Consider the following 21,504-nt stretch of genomic DNA (forward strand, 5'->3'; position numbering starts at 1 on the left):
GTTTTGTGGCCGCAGGCGGAGGGAAGGGGGTCGGTGTGCCTGAGCCCTGCAGGGTGTGGGACTGCGGAGAGGGGCCTGTATGCCCACAGCCCCTTTCCACGCCCCACAGCCCCGTGAAAGGGGCCCTGGTGTAGGTGCCACTCAACACCAAGTCCCAACCCAGAAACCCTGAGTCAGGCCCCTTTGTGCAGGGAGTTCAGAGGGGCAGAGTTCATGGAACCTAACGACAGCAACAGTGTCAATTATTTCACTGCTGAGCACCTAGCTACACTGGGATACTGGGTGGAGGTTGGAGTTCTGTGTGGAGCTTGAATAGACCCCCCACACACACACTGCCCCTCGCTCCAATCTGACCCCTAGCTTCCAAATAGGGGATGACTCAACTCTCCCAAAATCCCAGGCCAAGAGCACTTGGACTAGCGGCTTCTCCCCACCCACATTCTGCTCATCTGCACATGCCTGCTGATGGGCTTAAGGGACTCGGGGCCACCTCCCAAAACCTGAGTGCTTTCAGTGGAGCCACAGCTTTGACTAGCCAGGAGGGGCTGCAGGGGTGCAGACCCTGCATGGCTGGACAGGGAGCAGGCCTGAGTCCCAGCCACACCTAGATTCACCTCTTATAAGGGGCAGATTAATGCCTCCTTCCCTGCTTAGAACAAAATTATTTTTTTTTAAATTTCCTTTTTAAATGTCCCCCCTCTCTCGGTCTCCCTCTTTCACAGCCTTTTCCAGCCTGCACCTTCACCCCTTTGTCTATGCCAATCTCTCACCAGTTCCAGCACACTCTAATCCCTTCCCCGCTCCCTCCCTCATTGGTAGTGACCACAAATTGCACTTTGGTGGCCTCTCCATGATACGAATTAGTGACCTCTCTCCAGTTCTTCATTGCCAGGCATGTACTATTACCAGGGCCGGCTTTAGGCCAATTCCCCCGATTCGGGCCACGTGTCTAAGAGGGCCCCGCGCCTTAGGCGCCTTTTTAATTTAAAAAAAATTTTTAATCACCCGGCAGCAGTCCGGGTCTTCGGCGGCACTTTGGCGGCGGGGGAGTCCTTCACTCGCTCTGGGTCTTTGGCGGCATTTCAGTGGTGGGGGGTCCGCGGAAGACCCGGAGCAAGGGAAGGATCCCCCACTGCTGAAGTGCCACCAAAGACCTGGACTGCCGCCAGCTATTCGAATCGGGTCCCACAGTTCCTAAAGCCAGCCCTGACTATTACTGGCCCCCCATGATGGCACCTGCCCCTCCCCTCTCCTCACCCAAAAGTGGTCCTTGGGGTTTACTCTATTCATGTCTGCATTATAATCACATCGGTGTACTGGCTGAGCCCTAGCATGCTCAGTTCATGCCCCATCTCTAGGGCCCTACCAAATTCATGGCTATGAAAAACACGTCACAGACTGTAAAATCTAGTCTCCTGCCCCCCGCCCTGTAGGGTTGCCAACTGTCTAATCACACAAACCTAAACACCCTTACCCCGTCCCTTCTCCGAGGCCCCTCCCTGCTCACTCCATCCACTCTCCCTCTGTCGCTCACTCTCCCCCACCCTCACTCATTTTCACCTAGCTGGGGCAGAGGGTTGGGGTGCGGGAGGGGGTGTGGGATCTGGGCTGAGGCCGAGGGGTTTGGAGTGTGGGAGGGGGTTCTGAGCTGAGCCTGGGGCAGGGGGTTGGGATGCATGAAGGGGTGTGGACTCTGGGAGTGGGCTGAGGGTTGGGTCAGGACATTGGGGTGCAGGAAAGGGTGAGGAGTGTGGGATCTGGGAGGGAGTTTGGGTGCTGGATGGGGCTCAGGGCTGGGGCAGGGGTTGGGGTGTGAGGAGGAGTTCAGGGTGTGGGATTGGGTGTGGAGTGCTGGCTCTGGGAGGAGGCTCGGGACTGGGGCAGGGGGTTGAGGTGTGGGTACGGGCTCTGGGAGGGAGTTAGGGTGCGGGAGGGGTTCTGACCTGGGCACAGGGTGGGGGTGAGCGGCGTGAGGTCTGACTGTGGCGGCGCAGTGGGGCTAAGGTAGGGTCCCTGCTTGCCCTGGCTCCACGGCGCTCCCGGAAGTGACCAGCACGTCCCTGCAGCTCCTTGGGGGTGGGCAGGGGGCTCCACGCACTGCCCGTGCCCGCAGGTACCACCCTTCAGCTCCCATTGGCCACAGTTCCCGGCCAATGGGAGCTGCGGAGTCAGCGCTCGGGACATGCTGAGACCCCCTGCCCCCTCTTCCCACCCCCATCAGGGGCCACAGGAGCATGCCAGGCACTTCTGGTAGGTCTGTGGAGCCAGTGGCCTAAAATCTCCCGGTTTGGCTTCAGTAGCCTTCAGGAGATCAAGCCCGATTCCGGGAGACTCCTGGCAAAACCAGGAAGGCTGGCAACCCTACCCCTGTGAAATCTGTATACTATAGGGTAAAAGCACACAAGACCAAATTTCATGGTGGAGACCAGCGTTTCTCAAATTGAGGGTCCTGACCCAAAAGGGACTTGCAAGGGGAGGTCTCAGTATTACCATCCTTATTTCTGCATTGCCTTCAGAGCTGGGTGGCCAGAGAGTGGTGACTGTTTGCCAGATGCCCAGCTTTGAAGTCAGCGCCTCTGCCAGCAGCAATGTAGAAGTAAGGGTAGCAGTATCGCAACCCCTCCCTCCCCAATAACCTTGTGACCCCTCCACAACTCCGTTTTGGGTCAGGATCCCTACAATTACAACACAGCTGAAATTTCAGCTTGGAATAGCTGAAATCATTAAATTTACGATTTTTAAAATCCTATGACCTGAAATTGACCATTAATTTGGTAGACTCCTACCCATCTCACACACCCCTGCAAGCACTGATTGGCACCCAAAGGGTCAGGGAGAGAGCCCGTCCCCTTTAATAGCCCTGTTTGCCCAGACCAGACCAATCCAGTGCTCCTTGGGTGCACACTTCCTGGGATCAAATTCTCATCGTGCTGCGGGCCCCTCTCCTCACCTTGAGATCACTGAGGGTGCCTGACACATTGTAGGATTGGGTCCCAGAGTTGCTTCCGAGAAGAGCAGTCTGGTGAGTGGGGGAGAGCTGGAATGAAAGGGTTTGGGGGCAGAACTCCTTAGAATGATACACTGCGGTAGGCAGGGTAGGTTGACCGTGATATCTGGAAGGTCAGTCGCCAGCTCTCAAGCACCGTCCTCCCCAGAGAATGGTGAATGAAAGGGAAACCTCAAGAACTGAACTTGACAGGCTCAGCTCAGCTGGAGGCCACCAAGGGCCAGCAAAGGCTGCCTGCTGTGTGAGGGGCCACATGCAGAGACAGAACCCAGCCAAACATCACAGAGGGACATTGGGCCAGACCCCCAGTTGGTGTCAATTGGCCATAGCTCCAGTGGAGTTAATGGCCAGATTCAGGGGTGCTGTAACCATGGAGTATCCCCCTTTCACAGCCCTTTCCAGCCTGCACCTTCACCCCTCTGTCTATGCATTTGTAGTCTATTTCATGACTTAGATGCACGATTTGCATGTGTAACCCACACACCTCCTGGGTGTGGTGTTCTGTCCCATCTAGTGGCACCGAGACCACTTAGGGAGAGTTAAATGAGCCTGCTCCACAGCCTTAGCTAAGAGCCAGTTGGCTTTTAGCTCATGTGGTAGAGGTTCATGCACTAAGCTCCAGAGGTCCCAGGTCCGATCCCACCCGCCAATGACCGGGGTCTGTCAGCGTTACATATGAATGATTTATCCCCGTCATATAAAATTATAAATTTGCATGTTAGGATATGTAAATTTGTATTTATTCATGCCATATATAAGCAAATTAAAATGTTGATTCCTCTATGCTTGTCGAAACTTTTTAATTTTAAGAATAACTAATATGTACTAATATCAAGAAATTGAACTGTGGACCAGTATTAAATAGTGTTACAGTAGGTGACAACCTTAGAATGTTAACCCTAGTGTCCTTTAGTTCAAAAGACACTTTTCTCACCTTTGCCCTTGTGAACAGAAGCACAGCATCAGAAAGATCCAAAGACTGGCCAATGGTATTTTCAGGCGATAAAATAGCAAGCAATGTCAGTCTCTCATCGGCCGTCATTGATCGAAAATATGTTTTAATGAGCTTGAGCTTCGAAAAGCTGTTCTCACCACTCACGACTGAGACCAGCAGCGTGAGAAGAATCCTCAAAGCTATCCACACATTAGGAAAAATGTCCTTCAACTCTGCATCTTGAATGAATTGGAGAACCTGGAGTGGAGAGTGCTTCCTGAGTTGCAAAATGTGACGGATGTTGTCCAATACGACATAGAGGTCTTTATCACTGACATCCGAACATTCCCAATGTGTCAATTGTTCAAGAGTGTTTTCCTGTCCACGGGCAGTTTCCTAAGGTCATACAACTGCACACCCGCCCCCTCCACCCCAGGTCTTTTTATGGTGCTTCATTTGTCCAAACCTTTCTTCAATTAACACTCAAGCAGTGTCAGTGAGCGAACAAAAAACTCCTTCTTGAATTTTTCTTCTGAGCTTCCTATCACCCCATTTCTGTCCTCGTAACCAAACTGTTTCTTCTTCTGATGAATACGAGTTTCCTTGAAGACAGGCTCAATTGCTAAGTTTTCCATAATTTCTTTGGCATCAGAGATGGCATCTTGAAATCTATCATCTCTGTTGGCCACAATTAAATCAAGGCAGCTTCTCATAAAAGTTGTAGGGGTTTTCTGGCATCTCATTAAATATGTCCTTTATAAGTCGCTACTTACACTCTTCAAGTCAAAACACAAGTACACTTTCACAATAAAACAAGGTTCACAATCTTGCAGCTGGGCTTTCACTTCACTTCATTCTTATATCTCACTGACTGACAGGCAACGCTCTGCCCCTTATATACCCGCAAGGGCATAGCTGACAACATTGAGGGAAGTTCAAGGAACATGTAGTTTTCAGAAAGTCTGGAAAGTTGAACAAGATTCAACAAAGGTGCAGAACATTTTAGGAGGTTAGTGAAAAATTAATCCACATACAGAATACCTGAAACATTTTACTTCAAACATTCTATTTTCCCTTTTGTCACTGTGATGGGGGCCTCTGCCCTACACTGGCGCATATGGGCTTAATAGAGCCCTAGGGAGGCTGCACAGGAGGAAGCCAATTAGAGAAGGGCTTATAGGAGCAGCCAATCAGGGCCAGGCAGGCCCATATAGGAAGACCTACAGTACAGAGCAGCCTCAGTCACTCCCTGGAGTTTGAGGAGGGAGGAGGACAGCCTGCCTTGCAGGTGGAAGGCAGCAAGCACCCTGGATATAGCAGTGCTGCAGGCAGAGACCCAGGGAGATAAAGGCAGCTCCTGGCAGGCTGCAGGAATCTGCAGGCTGAGGCCCTGAGGCAAGGGCAAAGAGGCTGCTGGAGGGCTGCAGGGAAGTAGCCCAGGGAGATCTACAGAGGAGTTGGAAGGGATGCAGCAAGTGGGGCCATCTACAGGGTCCCTGGGCTTGGACCTGGAGAAGAGGGTGGGCCTGGATCCCCCCAACCCCAACTCACCACTGAGGAAGTGGCTGGACTGAGGGACTGTGATACTGTCCCCCAGAAGGGGAGAGCACAGAGTCATTGAAGAGGATACCATAGTCCTGGGAGTGGCACTGGTCCTGAAACAAAAGTGATGGCACCAAGGCACCGTCAGAGGAGGGTGCATTGGTGAACAGAGCTAATTCCAGGATATCCAGCTGAAGGTACCACAGTGGTGAGTGAACCCCATCACAGTCACTAACAACAAAACAGCACCCCAAGCCTGGCACCCCCTAAGCCCAGCACCCCGGGCAGTCGCCTGGGTCACCTGCAACTAAATCTGACCCTGACTGTACCTCTCACCAATGAGGACACAGTGGATGGATTTGCAGCAATGGGGTTCCTAGACTGCAGTGAGGAAATAGACAGCATGCATATCCCTATTTTGGCACCAGACCACCTCACCACAGAGTATATCAACAGAGTATATTAACTTTTCTGTGGTTTTGCAAGTATGGATTACCAGGGACACTTCACTGACATTCAGTGTTGGCTGCTCAGGGAAGGTGCATGACAGCCGCATCTTTAAGAACACAGGACTGTTCAGAAAGATGTAAGCAGGGACTTTCTTTCCCAACTGGTGGATTACTTTGGCGATGTTGAAATGCCAATAGTGATCCTGGGGGATCCAGCCTACCCGTGGTTCAAGAAGCTGTACACTGACCACCTCGACAACACCAAGGAAAATTCAACAATTGGCTCAGTAGGTGCAGAACGACAGCTGAATGTGCTTTTGGCAGATTGAAAAGATGCTGGTGTGTTTGCTCACTAGATTGGATACCAATGAGAAAAATAGTCCAATGGTTATAGCTGCCTGTTGTGTCCTGCACAATATCTGTGAGGCAAAGGGGGAAAAGCTGCTGCCAGAATCGAGGGTGGTGGTGGAGCGGCTGTCTGCTGACTTCAAACAGCCAGACACAAGGGCCATTAGAAGAATTCAACATGGAGTCATGCAGGTGAGGGAGGCTTTGAAAGAGCCCTTTAACTGTCAGCCAAAGTAGTGTTCTGTGCTGGGCTGGTCTCTGGCCCTGGAGCATTAGGAACTGCCTAGCGCTCGCTGTACATTTATAAATATGACTTTTCCAAACCCTAAGAGTTGTGTGGTGCTTGCTGTATATTTACAACAACTATGTGCTTTGAGTACCACTATGCATTCGGCAGTATGTGTGGTGAACTAAAAAAAAGATAATTTTATGCTCCATAAATAGAAATGTACTGAGTGCAAAAATAGTGCAGAAAAACAATGTGCAAAAAACAACAGGCAATGCCATACAAACTTTAAATATAAATTAATGGAATGGGACTTTGAAATTGGAAAGGCAGCAAACATTTCTGTACATTTAGTGCACAAATGTAGTCCATTGTGGCTACACATACACTGACCTGTGAGAACCATGGTTGGCATATGTGAAGCTGTGGTTTTCCTTGCTGTCCCCTGGCATGGAGTGGTAGGGGTAGGGATGCGGCCCATGATGCTATGTGGTATGTTGGAGGGCGTGGGGCAATGCTTTTCAAACTTTTTTTCTGGCGACCCAGTTGAAGAAAATTGTTGATGCCTGCGACCGAACGGAACTGGGGATGAGGGGTTTGGGGTGTGGGAGGGGCTCAGGTCTGGGGCCGGGAATGAGGGGTTCAGGGTGTGGGAGGGGGTCAGGGCTCTGGGCTGGGAGGTGCAGGCTCTGGGGTGGAGCCGGGGATGAGGGATTGGGGTGCAGGAAGGGGTTCCGGGTTTGGGAGGGGCTCAGGGGTGGGGCAGGAGATTGGGGCGTGGGGTTGGTACATGGGCTAACCTTAGGCATCTCCTGGTCAGTGGTGCAGCTGGGAGTGCAGAGGCAGCCTTCCTGCCTGTCCTTGCGCTGCGGACCGAGCTGCGCCCTGGAAGCAGCCAGCAGCAGGTTCAGCTCCTAGGCAGAGGTGTGCAAGAGGCTCCCCCCCAGCTCGCATTGGCCTTTTCCCGGCCAATGGGAGTGGGGAGCTGGTGCTCGGGGCAGGGGCAGCGTGCGAGCCCTGTGGCCCTCCTGCCTTGGGGCTGGACTTGCTGCTGGCTGCAGCCGTGCAGTGTGGTGTCAGAACAGGTAGGGACTAGCGTGCCTTATCCAGGCAGCACTGCCAACAGGACCTTTAACGGCCCGGTCGGTGGTGCTGAGCAGAGCCGCTGTAACCCACTACCTTCCATTCTGCAACCCAGGACTGCAGGGTTTCTCAAACAGGGGTTGCCACTTGTGTAGGGAAAGCCCCTGGTGGGCCGGGCCGGTGTGTATACTTGCCCTGTCTGCAGGTCCGGCCAATCGCAGTACTGTGTCATGAGCCTCAGTTTGAAAACCACTGGTGTAGGAAGCTGCTACCAGGGAGTTCTCCAAGGACTGCAAAGGGTGGGCAACCTGGGATTTTTGAACTTGCAGGTCAACCAGAGTCTGCAACACTTGGGTTTGGGGCCTGAGAAGATACAACACATCCTGGTGTATCTCCCTCTCCTTTTGCTGCTGGGATTCCTGGGACTTTCCCCTGTTTGCTCTTTCCTTTTTCATGCCGTCTGCCAAGTTAGCCCTCCAGGCCTTTTGTCTGCAGTCTGGTGCAGCACTGGCTTGCAGGATCTCACTGAACATGTCCTCCCTAGCAGTCTGCTTTCTTCTCTTCCTCAGGGTCTGGCATTCTGCAGCTATGGAGGGGACACTTCTCAAGGCTGCCATGGCAGCAGCTGCTGATAAAAACAGATAGATCCATCATTGGATTTACAGTCACAATAGAAAGTGGAAGATAAGTTTCAAAACTCCCTTCCCTTATTCCCATAAAAACTTTTGATAAGACATGCTTTTTGACACTTCAGTTTTGGAGTGCCTCTGCACAGCACCTCTCCAGCCCTAGCCCTGGTGAGTATGGCCCATCAAGGGGCAAGGTGGGGGGAAGGAATTTCCCTTGCATTAAACAATAAAATTGCAGTCCCTAGTCCATGGATACAAGTATAGGACAATGGCACTGAATATTGGCACTGTTTTCTTCAGGCGGTGGTGATTTTAGCTGATATCTTATTCGAGAGGGTAACAAGGCTGCAGAGAGCACAGGTGCTGCTGGCATACCAAAGCTATCCAGGCCTGTATGCCACTAGCCTGTTTTCTGCAATAGTGCCAGCCAAACTCATTATGGAGTGGCATGGAAAAGTGACCTACCACCGTCCTTAGAAATCTTCGGGAGAGGATTGCAGAGTATCTCCATGAAATTTCATCAGGATCTGTCAGGAGACATTCCTTTGTTCATAAACAAACTACTCCAAATGCCCCCACCTAACCCTACAAGGGAATGAAAAGCAGATATCAACTTTACTTCTCTAGTAACGCTACCTCTTCTTGTACAAGTAAAACAATGAAAAGTCAATACTTGTGTCTTGTTGGCTTGGGGATGGGCCGGGGATCCATCTTTAAATTTAACCATTGCAAGGGGAAATGCATGCACACACTTATCTGAGTTTCCTTCCCCTCTGTTGGGCTCGTCTGTGCTTGGCTGCCTCAACTGGTTAGACTGTGGTGGAGTTTCACACAGGTCCCAGCCTGTGGGATGACTGGAGCCCCCTGCTGTATTTACCCTCTCCTCATCGATGTTCATGGCAGGGGTCTCTGTCTTTGGCTCCTCCACATTAACCACAGTGGTCTGCAAGGTGCTGGTGAGGTCTTCGCCAAGTATGGCATGCAAGCTTGTTGTAAGCTGCAGCTCAGCAGATTTACTCCCTGGCCTTGTGGTGCTGTTCTTTTGCTTTCACATAGCACTGTTGCTGATCCTTCGCACTCCTTTGCCTGTGTCCCCACTTCACTGTTTTCGTAGATGTCCACATTTCTAAGGCTGATTGCTTGCAGAGCCTCTTCTCCCCACAGGCCCAGGAGATCCAATACCTTCAGTCTACTCCAGGCAGGAGTGCGACCAGTGCGTGGAACCAGCATGGTTGGTTGGGCAGTTGCACACAAGAAGGGAGAGCTGCTAGGTGTGCTTGCCAGGCAGGGCAATCAGGAAAAGGCATTTCAAAAATATCTGGGGTGTTTCAAGGGTTGGGGTGTGGCCTTTGGTCTCCATGACCTCTGGGCAGTGGAGTTCACAACTGTGACCAGAACGGTCACTGTCACAGGAAATGGGGCGATGCTGGACAGTTGCTGGAGGACTGTTAGGGTTGACACAGGTGTCACAGGAAATGGGGCGATGCTGGACAGTTGCTGGAGGACTGTTAGGGTTGACACAGGTTGGGTAGCGTCTACACTCGCACTGTGTCAAGCTTAGTAGGTTGACCACCATTCAGGGAGGTGGTTTTATCACGTCATCATAACCAGGTGCTTACATCGGCCAGGGACAAATTTGAGCATAGACACATGCACAAACAGGCTGACACAAGGCAACTTATGTCGACCTAACTTTGTAGTGTAGACAAGGCCTCAGAGTGAGTGATAAGAGTCCATGAGCTACATCCCTAATGGATGGAATGGCCAAGTGGAATGGCTGGCTAGACTCACTTGGCTTGGTGTCAGGATCAGAACCATTTCAAAGGAGGCTTATTAGCATCCTACCTTCTCCTTCAACTATGCCCCTCCCACATTGAGGCTAGGAAAATCTACCACTGGTGTCTGTAACCCACAAAAGACTAGACAGGTGAGGGAGAACAACAGAGCAAACACCTTGTGTAAGTGAGGCTGGAGATGATGGCATGGAAGGCAGTTGGGCCTAGTACCTAGAGCACTGACTTGGGAGCCAGAAAACCTGGGTTTCATTCCCCTCTCTGCTACTGACCTTGTGGGTTACCTTGGGCAAGTCACTTCCCCTGCTCTGTGCTTCAGTTTCCCTTTGTTTGTAGGTTCTTTGGGGCAGAAACTGTTTAGCCCAATTTTCCAACAAGCAATTTCTCCCGTGTTGCCCCTCCCATGTTGGAGGAGTGCCCTATTTCATTAGTCTCCCTCAAACTGTCCTTAGCCACAATGGCTGCAAAACAATTGACAACAGTTAGCCTACTGGTGTGCTGAGCTGACCACTGTCGTCTCCTTGTGCTCCCCCATCGGTTTGTCTGTCTCTTCCTGTTGTCTCTTGTTTAAATTTATATTGTGAACTTTTGGGAACAGGGCCCTTCTTTTTGTTCTGTGTTTGTCCAGCTCCAAGCTCAGTAGGCATCTGCTCCATGACTAGCTGTGACAGTCAACCAGAAAGGGTTAAGTGTCCTGCAGGATGAATGACTCAAATTCAACCCTTAAAGACATATGGGGAGATAATATTTATGTTTTTTTCTGTATTTACATATATATTGGTAGTGATCAACAATGTAATCAACAGTCCCTGTCTACGCTGTATTCTGTTAATTCAGAGAGCAAAAGAACATCCACATTTAAATGAACTGTAAACATGGGATATCGCTGTATTCATCTCTCTTTGAAATGTATAGCTGATCATCTGCGAATGGTGGAAAAACAGGCAATTGCCTTATGTTAATCTGTGTGAATAATTACCAGGGATGCTTAGGAAGTAGACCTACTTCAAAGTTGCTCTGATTGCCCATTGTTTACCTAGGACTGTATAGTCAAGTGGATGCTAGAACATTGTATAAAAGACCCTTGGGTCCTGATCCTGTCATCATTTAAGCTTCATCAGGGGAAGTTTGAGTCGCAAAATTGAGGTCTCAGTTAAGCTGGAACACCCTGAATATGATTTTAGACATTGGACTATAACCTATGGACTAAATTCTAAAAGAACTCTTTGCAACTACAAAGCTCACCATCTCTGCTATGAATCTGAACATCAAGTATTGTACTCATGTCTGTATGTATACTGATCGTTTAACCATACTCTCTCTCTTTTCTTTTTAAATAAATTTTAGTTTAGTTAATAAAAATTGGCTGTAAGTGTGTATCTGGAATATTCATTAACCTGGGATGTAATGTGTCTGATCCTTTGGGATTGGTATAACCTTTTTTTTTATATGGCAAATAAGATTTTCATTAATCCTCATCATGTCTGACTTGGGTAACTAGGTGGAGGCCTGAGGCTCGGTTACTTTAAGAGAACTGTGTTGTTGACTTCTGGGTAATCAGTGAGATATATTAGAAGCTGTTTTGTGCTGGTTTGGTAAATCTAAGTATTGGAATAACCACCAGCTTTGGGGATTGTCTGCCCCATTCTTTGCAGTTCACCCTAATTGAGTAACCGCAGCTGGCTTTCCTGGGACCCCAGTCACACTAGCTCTCCTAAGCGCTATACTAATACAAATAAATAACAACAACAGTGCGTGTTTGGTCATAATAGGAACTATTAGACTCTATAGTGATACTAAGTGATTTAAGGGTAGTGGTGGATAATCAGCAGATCATGAGCTCCCAGCATGGTGCTGTGGCCAAAATAGCTAATGTGATCCTGAAATGTATAAAAAGGGAATCTTGAGTAGGAATAGAGAGGTTATTTTACCTCTGTATTTGGCACTGGTGTATCCAATGGTGAGCTGCAGCCGGTTCGCACCGATTCACGGCAAACCGGTTGTTAAATTTAGAAACCCTTTTAGAACTCGTTGTAAAGGGCTTTTAAATTTAACAAAGGCTCCGCCTGCAGCAGCTTCCTGCCCTGCCCTGCCCTGCCCCCGGCCCCAGCTCACCTGGCTCCAGCTCTGCCTCCTCGGGCCAATCAGCTGTTAGCGCGGGAAGCCTGGGAGGGCTGAGAAGGAAGCAGCAGCTTCCTGCAGGTGAGCTGGAGAGGGGAGGCACAAGGAGGGCTCTAGGCGCCGTGCATCCCCGGCCCCCTCCGGGCAGGCCCCCAACCCCGACTCCGGCCGGGCGGCGTGGCTCCGGCCGGCCCCCGGCCCCGACTCTGGGTGGCGCAGCTCTGGGCCGGCCCCCGGCTCTGACTCGGACACGGACCCCGGCTCTGTCCGGGCAGCGCGGCTCTGGGCCAGCCCCCGGCTCTGACCCGGACCCGGACCCCGGCTCCAGCCGGGCGGCGTGGCTCTGACCCGGACCCCGACTCTGACCCGGACCCCGACTGCAGCCCAGCACCCGTTGCTCCCAGCCCCGACTCTGGGTGGCACGACCCCCATCTTCAGGCAGTGCGGTAAGGGGGGCAGGGAGAGGGTGTTGGATAGAGGGCGGGGGGTGGATTAGGGTCGAGACTGGGGGCAGTCAGAGGGCAGGGAACAGGGGAATTGAATGGGGGCAAGGGTCCTGGTGAGGCAGTCAGGAAGGACCAGGGGTTGGATGGGGCAGTGGGAGGCAGTCAGGGGCAGGGGTTCCAGGGGCAGTCGGGACAGAGAGAAGGGGTGGTAGGATGGGGCAGGGGTGCCGGGGGGCCATCAGGAATAAGAGGAGGGGTTGGATGGGGTGACAGGGGGCAGTTAAGGGACAGGAAAGGGGGGTGGCTAGGGCAGGGGTCCTGGGGGGTGGGGCAGGAGTCCCGGGGGGCGGCGCGGGTCACGACCCCCTCCTGGGGTGAGGAGGAGGGAACTGGTTGTTAATATTTTGGCAGCTCATCACTGGGTGTATCCACTGCTCAATTACTGTGACTCGTTCTGGTGTCCACAGTTCAAGAAGTATGTTGATCAGAGAAGAGCCACAAGAATAATCAAAGGCTTAGAAAACATGCCTTGTAGTGACAGACTCTAGGAGCTCAATCTATTTAACTTAAGATAGAGAAGTTTAAGGGGTGACTTGATTACTGTCTGTAAGTACCTACATGGGGATCAAATATTTAATAATGGGCTCTTCAATCTAGCAGAGAGGGGTATAATGCGATCCAATGACAGAAACTGAAGCTAGATACATTCAGAGTGGAAATAAGATGTCAATTTTTAGTGGTGAGAGTAATTAACCACTGGAACAATTTACCAAAAGTTGAGGTGGATTCTCCATCACTGGCAAGTTTTAAATCAAGATTTGATGTTTTTCTAAAAGATCTACTCTAGGAATGGTTTTGGGGAAGTTCTCTGGCCTGCGTTATACAGGAGCTCAGTGGTTCCCCTCTGGTTCCCCATGTGTACACTACAAAATTATGTCAACCTAGCTTACGATGGCATACAGCCACCGGAGTTATTAAATCATTTGTGTATGTGCACACATGGCTCCTTGTGTCGGTAGTGGAGCACTTGTATCAATTTGTATTGTCCGTGTGGGGCAGCTTGTGAAGGCCAGTAACAGCTGACATAGTGTCTACGCTGATACTGTATCAACCTAATTACATCAATCATAACTCTACACCGCTCGGGGAGGTGGTGTTACTAAATCGGCATACAGAGAGGGACTTACATTGGCAGGAACCAAATTTAAGTGAAGACACTCCCTCGGCTAGGTTGATGCAAGGCAGATTACATCGACCTAACCATGTAGTGTAGACCAGGCCTCGGAATCTGTGAATCTATAATGATTTCTGGAAACACCTGTGATCTGGAGATGGGCTAGTTGTTGATCTTGCAAAATGCGTCCTGGGAGATTGAGCAGAGGCCCTGGAGGAGACAAAAGGGAGGTAGGCAGCTGAGTGCAGGTCTTTGGCAAGAAAGGACAGGGCTGCCCAGAGGATTCAGGGGGCCTGGGGCAAAGCAATTTCGGGGGCCCCTTCCATTAAAAAGAAGTTGCAATACTATAGAATACTATATTCTCGTGGGGGCCTCTGCAGGGCCTGGGGCAAATTACCCCTCTTGCTCCCCCCTCTGGGCGGCCCTAAGAAAGGGTCATACAGAAGGCACCTAGGCCCAGATCCTCAGTGGTGTTTAGGCACTTACCTCCCATTGGAGCTGGGCCCTAAAGATTATTGCATGACTAAGGCCTTGTCCACACTAGAAAGCTTTACTGGCAAAAGTTGGGATGGTTTACAACTACTAACACAGCTATTTGGGCAGAGGGCATTCACATTTGACTGCCTTTGCCAGGGTAGGCTGTTATGACAAAAGACATAGCACTGGGAGACATCCCAGTGTCCCCAACACTCCCATCTGGTACACTGCTTTGTGGGAAATTTTTGCAGCATACCGTTGAATATCAGCACTCCTCTCAATGGATTGTGGGAGTTTGCCTTCTGTTCCATCCCACAACCTACTGTTTCTCATGCCATTTTTCCATCTCACCGCCAAAAGCACAGAGGCTGCACAGACAGGCAAACAATTTTTCTTCTCTTGCTTATTTATCTGTGGTAGGTGACGAGACCTTTACATTTAGCTCTGTTATGCAAATCCATTCTCCTGTATGGCTACCATCTCCCTTCCAGCCAATCTTGTTTTCTGAGACTAGCCAAGTGTTAGACTGTTCCTCCAAGAAGAGGCAGTGGAGGAGGGTCAGCGGTTTGGATCAGAAGAATGTAGCACCTTTGGAGGTGGGTTGTCTGTGGAGCTGCAGTCTCAGGAACCTTTATGGACCAAAGAAGAGACGCAGGCTCAGTATTGCCAACCTTCAGAGATCAAAACCCAGGAGTCAGACCCCCTCAAGAGCTCAGAAATCATGAGATTGCCCCCAAAATCATGAGATTTAAAAAATATGTAAGCAGCATCTGAATGAGCTCTCCTCTGACATCTAGTGTTGAGCCATGGAAAAGGACTTCAGGCGCCGATCGTGTTTGCATGGGCACACCCACCTGGCCTAGGAGCTCAGCATGATGGGATTGCTTGCCCAAATTGTCACTTTTGGCTGGTGTGGGATCCCCCAGTCTCCTTGTTTTTGGGACAGGAGTAAGAAAGGGTTGTTATCCTTGTGTGAACCAAGGGCTGCAGACCTCTACTTCGCATTGCCCGATTGAAGGACGCACCCTCAACGAAATGACACTCGCTAGGCAGGGGACATAGGTTCCAAAGCCTAGGGGGAAACAGATACTTGTACTTGGGGGTGTTTAAGGGTTTTTAAATGTTGTTTGACCTTTTTTTTTTCTCTCCACTGTGTAATAATAGAGTCAATTAAGACTCAGTTGAGAATTTTGTTATATGCTTCAATGCTGAAATCACTAATATCTAGGTTTAAGTATTAGCTCTGTTCTGGGACAGTGTGTACCTCTGATGAGGCTCTACTACTAACAACTGAAATCACAGAGATGTGTTAAGTGAGGGGTCCTGAAGACATCTTAGTGCGGTGAGTGGCCAGCAGGGCAGCTTGAGATATTGCCACAGCAGAGCCCTGCAGAGAGGGGTGGCGAGTGAGTGCCCAAACAGCAGAGTGAGTAAGGTGCCTCCTTGCCTCCCCGGTCCCCAGGATGGGAGGTAAATGTAACCTCTGAACTCTGGGTCTGCACTGTCCAAAGACAGCAACTAAGTGTGGGGTGCAGAGAAAGGATGGGCATGTTAAAGGGACTTTTGGGTTGCTGGACTTAAGAACCTGAGGGGGAAACTGCACAACTTACTTGGTGGTGGGTCTTTTGATCATGGTTTATGTTTACAAATCCTGTTTGTGGTGTTCCCCAAATTAATGCCACATTATTTTCTTCCTTTTATTAAAAGTTTTTTGCTACACTCAGACTCTGTGCTTGTGAGAGGGGAAATATTGCCTCTTAGAGGCACCCAGGAGGTTGTGTGTAATTGTCCCAGGTCACTGGATGAAGGCTCGAGCCGGTTGTGTGTTGTAGTGTTGAAAAGGAACCACTAGATACTGAACCCAACTCTGACTGGCAGAAGGGTTACAAATATATTTATAAAAAGAACGAGGTGTACTTGTGGCACCTTAGAGCCTAACAAATTTATTTGAGCATAAGCTTTCGTTCACTGAAAGCTTATGCTCAAATAAATTTGTTAGGCTCTCAGGTGCCATAAGTACGCCTTGTTCTTTTTGCGGATACAGACTTAGGATATGTCTACACTACAGGATTACTACGATTTTACAGAATTCGATTTTTGGAAACAGATTGTATTGTATTTTGGAAACATCGAGTGCATGCAGCCACACTAAGCACATTAATTCGGCGGTGTGCGTCCATGTACCGAGGCTAGCATCGACTTCTGGAGCGTTGCACTGTGGGTAGCTATCCCATAGTTGCCACAGTCTCCCCCACCCACTGGAATTCTGGGTTGAGATCCCAATGCTTGATGGGGCAAAAAACATTGTCGCGGGTGGTTCTGGGTACATGTCGTCAGTCTCCCCTCTCCCTCCCTCTGTGAAAGCAATGGCAAACAACCATTTTGCGCCTTTTTTCCTGGGTTACCTGTGCAGATGCCATCCCACAGCAAGCATGGAGCCCGCTCAGCTCAACGCAGCAGTCATGAACATTGTAAACACCTCACGCATTATTGTGGAGTTTATGCTGAACCAGAACCTGCAAAACCAGGCGAGGAGGAGGCGGCAGCGCGGCGATAAGAGTGATGAGGACATGCACACAGAATTCGCTCAAACCGTGGGCCCCAGCGCTTTGGAGATCATGGTGTTAATGGGGCAGGTTCATGCCGTGGAATGCCGATTCTGGGCCCGGGAAACAAGCACAGACTGGTGGACCACATAGTGTTGCAGGTGTGGGACGATTCCCAGTGGTTGCAAAACGTTCGTATGCATAGGACCACTTTCATGGAACTTTGTGACTTGCTTTCCCCTGCCCTGAAGCGCCAGAATACCAAGATAAGAGCAGCTCTCACAGTTGAGAAGCGAGTGGCGATAGCCCTATGGAAGCTTGCAACGCCAGACAGCTACCGGTCAGTCGGGAATCAATTTGGAGTGGGCAAAGCTACTGTGGGGGCTTCTGTGATGCAAGTAGCCAAAGCAATCACTGAACTGCTGCTACCAAAGGTAGTGACTCTGGGACATGTGCAGATCATACTGGATGGCTTTGCTGCAATGGGATTCCCTAACTGTGGTGGAGCGATAGGTGGAACCCATATCCTTATCTTGGCACTGGAGCACCAGGGCAGCCAGTACATAAACCGCAAGGGGTACTTTTCAATGGTGCTGCAAGCACTGGTGGATCACAAGGGACGTTTCACCAACATCAATGTGGGATGGCCGGGAAGGGTTCATGACACTCGCGTCTTCAGGAACACTACTCTGTTTAAACGGCTGCAGCAAGGGATTTACTTCCCAGATCACAAAATAACAGTTGGGGATGTTGAAATGCCTATCATTATTCTTGAGGACCCAGCCTACCCCTTAATGCCATGGCTCATGAAGCCATATGCAGGCAGCCTGGACAGTAGTCAGGAGCTGTTCAGCTATAGGCTGAGCAAGTGCAGAATGGTGGTAGAATGTGTATTTGGACGTTTAAAGGGTCGCTGGCACACGTTACTGACTCGCTCAGACCTCAGCCAAACCAATATTCCCATTGTTATTGCTGCTTGCTGTGTGCTCCACAATCTCTGTGAGAGTAAGGGGGAGACATTTATGGTGGGGTGAGAGGTCGAGGCAAATCGCCTGGCTGCTGATTACGCACAGCCAGACACCAGGGCGATTAGAAGAGCACACCAGGAAGCGCTGCACATCAGAGAAGCTTTGAAAACCAGTTTAATGACTGGCCAGTCTACCATGTGAGAGTTCTGTTTGTTTCTCCTTGATGAAAACCTGCCCCCTTGATTGATTGATTCCCTGTAAGCCACTCATCCTCCCCCATTCGATCACAGTGTGCTTGCAAAGGAAATAGAATAATAGATTATTAGGGTTGGAAGGGACCTCAAGAGATCATCTAGTCCAACCCCCTGCTCAAAGCAGGACCAATCCCCAAATGGCCCCCTCAAGGATTGAACTCACAACCTTGGGTTTAGCAGGCCAATGCTCAAACCATTGAGCTATTCCCCCCTCACTTTTGTTTAAAAACCATGTATTCTTTATTAATTGATTATAAAAATAGGGAGAGAACTGACAAGGTAGCCCGGGTGGGGGGAGGAGAGAAGGAAGGAAAAGATTACTTCAAAACTTGTTGAATGACAGACTTTTGCTTGGGTTGTCCACTGGGGTGGAGTGGCAGGGTGCACGGAGCCTCCCCACCCGCGTTCTTGGGTGTCTGGGTAAGGAGGCTATGGAACATGGGGAGGGCGGTTATACAGGGGCTGCAGCAGCACTCTGTGATCCTGCTGCTGTTCCTGAAGCTCCACCAGACGCCGGAGCATTGTCCGTTTGATCCTGCAGTAGCTGCAGCATTGCATCCTGCCTCCTCTGATCTTCCTGCTGCCACCTCTCATCTCAAGCTTCCCTCCTGTCCTCACGTTCATCCCTCCTGTCCTCATGTTTGTTGGCCGCTTTCCTGTACTGTGATACTGTGTCCTTCCACTCATTCAAATGAGCTCTTTCACTGCGGGTCAACTGCATGATCTCAGAGAACATTTCATCTTGCATGCGTTTTTTTCGCCGCCTTATCTGAGATAGCCTTCGGGACGGAGGAGGGAGGCATGAAAAATTTGCAGCTGCGGGAGGGGAAAAAAGGGAAAGAAGTGTTTAAAAAGATACATTTTACAGAACAATGCGTGTACTCTTTCACGGTGAACAACACTATTCACATTACATAGTACATGTGATTTTGGTACAAGGTCACATTTTGCATCTTAATGTTGAGTGCCTGCGGCTTTGGTGTTAGAGATCACAGACGCAGGGCCGGGCAATAGAATTCGGCTTGCATGCGGCCATGGTACGCCATTGTCTTTCAGCTTCTGCAACCTTCATAAAAGCAGCGCCTTCCTTTCCCATACCAAGCAAAGCCCCTTGAGTGCTGTGGTTTTTGTGTTAATGTGCAGCAGCAGAAACCAAACTAACCCCCCTGTCCCATCCAATTCTTTAGGATGATCACTTTACCCCTCCCCCCACTGTGTGGCTGGTATCAGGGAAGATCCCTGCTAGCCAAACGCGAACAGCTCAGCCCCAATGCCCCCCCCCGCCCCACTTGGCTAACTGCAGGGAAGGATTTCTTTTCAGCCACAGGCAAACAGCCCCGTAGGAACAGCCACCTCTGTCCCCTTAATTAAATTCCCAAATTTCAACCAGGTTACCATGAATGATATCACTGTCCTGAGGATAACACAGTGAGATAAAGAATGATGTTGCTTGAATGATACCAGATTACTTGCTAATAGCATGGCGTGGTCAAGTGTCCTACCATGGAGGATGGAATAAGGCTGCCCTGCCCAGAAACCTTCTGCAAAGGCTTTTGGAGTACCTCCAGGAGAGCTTCATGGAGATGTCCCTGGAGGATTTCCGTTCCATCCCCAGACATGTTAACAGACTTTTCCAGTAGCTGTACTGGCTGCGAATGCATCCCAAGTCCTCAGGGCAAATTAATCATTAAAAAACATTTGCTTTTAAACCATGTTTTATATTTACAAAGGTACACTCACTAGAGGTTCCTTCTATAGCTTCATGGTACGGGATACTGCCTTGGGAGGGTTGGAAGGCTACTTCAGTCAGGCTGAGAAAAAGATCCTGTCTGTTGGTGTGCTGTGTACTCTCCGCAAGCTCATCCTCCTCCTCATCCTCATCTTCCCTGTCCGCAAAATCCTCAGGCATGGCTGGAGAGTACCCCCTTCCTCGGAATCCACGGTCAGGGGTGGGGTAGTGGTGGCGGTGCCCCCTAGAATTGCATGCAGCTCAGCGTAGAAGCAGCATGTCTGCGGCTCTGCACCGGACCGTCTGTTTGCTTCTTTGGTTTTCTGGTAGGCTTGTCTGAGCTCCTTAACTTTCACGCAGCACTGTAGTGAGTCCCTATTGTGGCCTCTCTCCATCATGCCCTTGGAGACTTTTTCACATGTTTTGGCATTCCGTTTTTTGGAACGTAGTTCTGCTAGCACGGAATCCTCTCCCTATACAGCGATCAGATCAAGTATCTCCCGTACAGGCCATGCTGGAGCTCTTTTTCGATTCTCGGACTGCATGGTCACCTGTGCTGATCAGCTCTCCAGGCTGGGCAAAAAGGAAAGGAAATGAAATTCAGGCTTTTCCTGTCTACCTGGCCAGTGCATCCGAGTTCAGATTGCTGTCCAGAACGGTCACAGTGGTGCCCCGTGGGCTAGCTCCTGGAGGCCAATACCGTCAAATTGCATCCACACTAACCCTAATTTGAATCGGCAATGTCGATTTCAGCGCTACTCCCCTCATTGGGGAGGAGTACAGAAATCGATTTTAAGAGCCCTTTATGTCGAAGTAAATGGCTTTACTTCATGTGCAGGGTTAATTTGATTTAGCGCTGCTAAATTCGACCTAAACTCATGGTGTAGACCAGGCCTAACATGGCTGCTACTCTGAAATATATATTTTTTTTAGTCTCTCTTTTGTCTTTTTAACTTCCTTTTACTCCTCTCCCAAGGTGTGTGTGATAATTTCAGGTTGAAAAGTCAACCTTTAATACACACCTTTCCCTGGCTGCTTAGATGGCAACTCCACTAACCCTTTCCTGACCCCGCCGCGAAGGGAGCCAGCCAGCCATTTCCTGTTACCGTCTTGACCCAGCAACAACACCTCCCTGCCTCCTGCTGTCCTGGGGGGAGGGAAAGCTCAGTGGTTTGAGCATTGACCTGCTAAACCAAGGGTTGTGAGTTCAATCCTTGTGGGGGCCATTTAGGGATCTGGGGCAAAATTGTCTGGGGATCGGTCCTGCTTTGAGCAGAGGGTTGGACTAGATGACCTCCTGAGGTCCCTTCCAACCCTGATATTCTATGATACCAGCGGTACCACTTCCTCGATTCCCCACTGATCTCTGGCCCCATGGCATCTCCTTTACCTGGGACCCAGCAGGCCCTCTTCCCTGATTCCCTCATCCTCTGCCTCCCATTGCCCCAGGACCCGTTCTCCACTCTAGGGCCATCCATGCAGACAGAGCTCAGAGGCTGTGCTGCATTCTCGGCCCTGAGGCTCTTGCACAGCGCTCTGCCCAAATGCCCAGCTGTGAAAACCATGGGATTGGAGGAGCTTCTTGTGTCATCATGACAGCATGTCATTCAGGCACCAAAATCATGTCACCCGTGGACAGCTTGCAAGAGTTAGCCACACTGCAAACACAGCCTTCCCTGGCTGGTCAGTGCTAGTGTTGCCAGGTGTCCAGTTTTCGACTGGACCATCCAGTCGAAAAGGGACCCTGGCGGCTCTGGTCAGCACTGCTGACTGGGCCG

The sequence above is a fragment of the Mauremys mutica genome, chromosome 4, assembly GCF_020497125.1.
Source record: "Mauremys mutica isolate MM-2020 ecotype Southern chromosome 4, ASM2049712v1, whole genome shotgun sequence".
NCBI lineage: Eukaryota > Metazoa > Chordata > Testudines > Geoemydidae > Mauremys > Mauremys mutica.